Raw genomic sequence first — 6,000 nt, forward strand, 5'->3', positions numbered from 1 at the left:
TTAGAAATTTATGTATGTTGTAACATTTATGGTTTATTTCTGCATCTGATTGATTACCTATTTCTTTTAGATTAGCTTCCCTCTTTTTATTATAAGTGTATTGTGTGGAAAAGGGTTGGTGATCCTTGGGGTTGGACCCTAGCTGCCGGTCTGTGAGCGCAAGTCATACACAACATTTTTATCTTTTATATTGTTTCTTATAGCTTTTTCAAGAGAGCAGAATTTGTAATGTTTTATTGAAATTTAGTTGTTTTTAGTTTTTTGAACCTGTTGTTTGTTTTATACAAAAAAAATATACTATATTTAAGCAAATATGATCTGCTGTCTCATCTAATAATTGTTCATTGATTTCTCATAAACTTTAAAAAAAAAATACAAAAATGTAAAAACCTGTGAATCAGTTTTAGTTGCCAAAGATAAAGCCGAGCAACTCAGAGAGAGGGCTTGCATTATTATTTACCTGAGGGCTAAACGTCTGAAAATAGCACATATGATTTAACTTCAATGACTCGTGAATAAAACCTGGTAAATCTTATTTTGGATTAGGGAAGCAGTCAATTTAATTAGTGTCATTAAACAAATTGCTAAACAAATTTCAAAAATGATCATTGAGCTTACTGTGTCTTCTCTGTGTACTTAGCATTTACTCATCACATCCTATTATCTAGTACAAATAACAACTGTAAAATAGACATTAAACTATTGTATAAGATAGTGCCTTCCTGGACTTAGAAAATTTGCCAAACCCCATATCTGGTAAGTATATCCATGTTTCAGGAAGTTAGTATGAAAACATAATGTATGGATCTTATTCAGTGCCCTACAGGCATAACTTAATAGCTTTTATAATTAGTTACCAGAAACAGGCAGGAAAAACAAAACTATTTTAAAACTAAATACAGCCATTTTATGGATTTTAATGCCTCAATTAGCAATATGGGTAAGAAAACTTGTATCGTAAATTTCTTTTAACCACGTAACCAGAGTTATTTACTTTTAGTGCATTTAAAATGCAACTATATGAAGAAAACATACAATACAAAGTTGATCTGAAACGGCAAGGCATGTATAATTAACTACATCCAGGTGTCACAAATGCCCAGCATTATAAATCATCTTTACCCAGTTACAGAAATCAAACTATTTATCATCAATCTGTTTAACCTTAAATATTACTCTATTTGATCTTATAAGAAAATGCAGATTTCCTCCAGCTACTATTCTGCAGCAAAGTTGTGGATTACTTGCAGATGTTATGTTCAGCAAGTAAACTACAATTAAAAATTACAGGATTTATGACATTTTGCTAGGTAATTAAAGTGGCATCACACATCAAAACTCAGATTTATGTTAAGCTATAGTAATTTACCTGAATGCCAAGGTAGATAAAGGAAGAGTGTAGCTTTGAGGTCATTACTGTATGTAGCTGTGTATAATCTTACAGTGAACACACATTCAGAAATCCAATCTTTGGCCATCTGTACACGGTATTCCTTTTGTCAGTAGAAGAAAACAAAAAAGTTCCACTTTTTTCATTTATGTTTTTTGCTTTTTAGCAAAGGATATCAGGGTGAATTTTCCAGTGAATAAACGATTAAGGGAATTCTCATATTTAAGGGGATGTTGTACTATATTAATGAGACGATATATGTCACAAAATAGTTTTTATGTTGTGACATATATCATCATTATTACTACTATGTATACTTTTGAAATCCATTTTTGGTTTAAAGATTGAAGGCATATGATGGCCTCTACATGATGCAAAGGTTTGCCATTGTGAACGAGAGTAGCTGGGTGCTTTCGGGGTGTTGTTTGCTAAATGTAAATTAAAAGCAGGGTCTAAATGGAAACTAAAAATTATATGCAGGACAGAATGATTAAAATGAACTATAAAAAATGGAGAATTAGTAATTATGGCAGAGATGTTCTGTATCAAACCTTTCTAAAGAGGACAACTGGAGGCGTTGCCCATAGAAACCAGATTCTAGTTATCATTTACTTGATAAATGATAATTACAATCTGATAGGTAGGATAAATCTGCAGGAGGATTACGCTGTTTTTGGGTGTGCAAACAGCATTTTTTTTAAATAAATTTTTAAAGAAGAGAAATCCCAGAACTTCTGTTATAATTTTAATGAAATGCATTTTGCACCCTCAATTTAAACTTTGGTGGAATCATGCATTTCATGGTGCAATTCTATCCACTTAACAAAACGCGTCAATCACACAAAAGTTACACATGCAGTAAAAACAATCCAATGTCTATTTGCACTCATGATTAATTTAAGATATAAATTATACTAAACCAAGCAGTATTCTGTGAGAAAAACAAAGCTATTTATATTAATGAAAAATATTGCTTATAATATCAAAATTGGATTTTGTAGTTCTGTTTGACTTATTTCTACAGTACCAGGCATATTTAACATATTTAAGTACCTGCAAATGTTGGCTTATGCCCTTTACGCAGATGTCTTCAAAGACTGAGAATTGGGCACGCACATTAAAATGAGTAATGTGATTGGAGGACAGTTAGGTGTAATAAAAGACGTAGTTATATAGTCTAATATGAGTAAAGAAAAACAAGCTTTTTATAAACTAGGAAGCATGCTTGTAAGTAACTAGCAGAAAAGAAAAAAATAAATGAAGAGATGTACTATCATGGTTTTTTACATCACACTGTACAAAGGCTGTTCAAACTATTTTTTAGTTATTGTAAACATATTTATAATCATGACAAGCTTTTCAATTGCATAATGTGCTTTTTGGCATGGACATCAAATTTAATAAGTGGTAGAGAAGAGGAAGAGGAAGAGGAGGAGGATGGGAAGATGAGGAAGAGGGGGGGAGGAGAAGGAGGAGGAATTATTTTAAATTGGGAACAAGCACATCAACACTGCTCACAAGCTTACAATATATAGGAACATAGGAGTTTTACACAAGGCTAAGTGCTGCACATTGCATATTGGTACACCCAGATTGCAGTAGGAAAACATTTTGACTGAACTGGGTAAAGCAGTGGAAGAATTGTCTAGGGAGGTTACAAAGGTGGTTCAGGTCATTAATGAATTGGTCTTGTTATCAGGAATATGTTACAGATGGACAAGAGAAATGCGATCAAAGTTTTTAGGAAACTGGGCATTATATTGAGTATAATGTAATATGGGAATATATATTGGGCTGGGATTTTCCTTTCTCAAGGTAGCGCATTGTGCCATGCTGCTATGCCCTATTTTATATCTGTGGTCTATGGGCTAGAGTACTGTATGTTCTTGTATTTATGTATGTGTGGGATCTGCAGATCACTGTCCACTCATTTGTCCCTCCCCCTTCTCTTTTTTCTATCCCCCCCCCTTTTTCCCCTGGATTCATGTTGGCTTGGGAATGGGATGATCTTGTGTAATGGGGTGAGTGTTCAGGAAATGCTGGAAGGTTTGCAGGCAAAAGAAAATCTTATTGTAAGTGTGAGGGAAGAACAGTAATTCCATTTTATGGATGTTCTTGAGTTAAACTTGTTTATATACATATACTAGCTAAAATATTGTATCCTTTTTTTATATACTGTATGTTATTGTCATAAGTATCTTCTGTCTGCCGAATGGCAATATAAAGTTTATAACTTTGTTTTGTTTTCTTTGAAACTGATATTTGTCCTGAATTTAATATATTTCATTATGTGCTGGAGAGTAGAGAACTTATGTCTTTTTTATGAATATTTTACAGTAGGAGACTTAATCCTGGCAGAAACGACGTGTGTGCATTATTGTAGTATCTTCTAATCATTTGGCAATGTGTATACACCTATTTAAATTACAATGTAGCTTTATTTTATAGTCCATTATCTTAGTTTCAGTGTTATATTGGCTCAGCATGTTCTGTCCTGAAAGAAACCCATATTTTCTTTAAGCTTATGTACAACATTATATTTTAACTCACACAATTGCAAGGATATTGCTAAATGGAATAAGTTTAAACAAGCAATGCAGGGAATTTACTGTTCATGGCTGTCAAAACTAATGTATATATGTTTGTATACTGTAGTATACTATTATATATTGTTTTAAAATATATTAAAACCTAAGGACACTAGAGAAAAATACTAATAAACATATACCCTTCGATACTGCATTGACAATCTGCTGTTCAGTGCTACCCTACACTATCTGAGTTTTAAAAGCTGTTCTCAACCTCAGAGAGAATATTTCTGATGACATTGTTTCACTGTAATCTTTAAGGTTAATTTCCAAACAATCAACATACAGTTATTCCAAAGCTGAATACTGTACAGAATATAGAAAATAAGACAGTTCCATGTGATGAGTGCATAGAACACAAAGTACTCATTAATTCCTCACACAGCTCACTGTGCAGTAAAATAGAAGTGTCATCACTTATCTGCTCAGTGCACTGTAGGCCTGATTCAGACCCGGTTGCAAGCCCTGAGTGCTCGCAACCAGGTCAATGTTTGGCCACTGGGCATGCGCACGATGGAGCCGGCTCCATCGAGCGCATGCGCGAGACCCGGGTAGCGACGGGTGCTCTGTCGCTCCGGGTTTCGCACCAAAGGGGCAAGCTGTCGATGGTGAGTGACAGCTCGCCCCATTTGGTAGGTGTGGCCAGGGGGTGGCTTCACAAACGGAGGCATTCCCAAGTGAACGCCTGCCGTTTGTGGGTGGCCCCACTGACATCACCAGTGATGTCAGTGGGAGAGCTTCCAGTTCTATTAGAGCCAGAAGCTCTCTGAGGCTTGCGGCCACAAGATCCTACCACAAGGGTCTCGTCGCTAGCCCAATGGTTGCGATGGTCTTGACCATCGCGACCATCAACCTGGCTGCTCGCTATAGCTGTGGGTGGTCACCCACATCTATGCGAGCGGCCAGGAGGCCACTCCAAAAAAAAAAAATGCCCTGATTCAGAGCAAGCACTCTTTCAGAGCATCCGGCTCTGAATCAGGCCCTGTGAGTTGTGCAGTAAATTTGAAGGTTCTGTTGTCCAACAACCAGAGAGCCAAGGGATTTTCATAGGGTTGCAAAGGGACCCGGTATTTATCTGACTACTGCTAAAAGTTCCATAACAATAAAGCTAGCTAATCAATAACTAAATTGTAAAATAATTTGAATAAACAATTCTAATGACTCCATCTAACAGCATTACATAGGGACCTGGGCCAGAATGTTGTTTTTCCTGTCCCTTTCCCCCCTTCTCGGCGCGCCAGGACCCGTGTGACTCAGCCTGCATTGAGCTTCTTTTTCAACATATTTTTTGTTTGAATATGCGTTAACAATGCAATGTGACAAAACCACTTAATGGGACTGCACTGATTAGTTTGATAAGTGACACTTGTACATCTGTGTGAGTCTGACTCTGTATAAGAAGTGCTACAATGCAGCAGCCAAGTTCCAATATTTTATTTATTACCAGCTATTTATATAGCACACACATATTCCCAGGGCCGGATTATAGGGAGGACGACAGGGGTGGTCGTCCCTGGGCCCCCATACATAGGGGCCCCCACACAGGAGAGCAGAGCAGCAGGATATCGCAGCCTGCTTTCCGGTTCTCCCTGGCGGCAGCTCAGCTGTTCCAGATACAGCGGCCGCCACGGTGCTGACTACCCTGCCTGCTGTGGGATCATTACCTGTGCTCCTGAGGGGACTGGCGAGCGGCAGGGGGACAGTACGAGCACAGGGGGATGTGACAGAGCAGGTAGTTCCTCCTCCCCATAAGGCAGGCAGTGGGCGGCAGCCTCAGGAACGGACCTTCCCCCATGAGAAGAAAAATTTGAGGCAGGCTCTCTGTTCTCCAAGGGAAGAAGACAGAGGAAGAACTCAGAGCAGTGAGTAACAAAAACCTGCTTCCGGACACCAGGAACAAGGTCTGTAATTTATTACTTATTATCACAGCTCTACACATCTGTCCTACACTTCAGATGATGGCTCTAAATAATCCCTTATCTGCGGTTCTGTAAAGAAAAGTACAGCTGTCAACTACAGAGA

Source organism: Taudactylus pleione, unplaced genomic scaffold (genome assembly GCF_031769625.1).
Source record: "Taudactylus pleione unplaced genomic scaffold, aTauple2 ptg000408l, whole genome shotgun sequence".
NCBI classification, from domain to species: domain Eukaryota; kingdom Metazoa; phylum Chordata; class Amphibia; order Anura; family Myobatrachidae; genus Taudactylus; species Taudactylus pleione.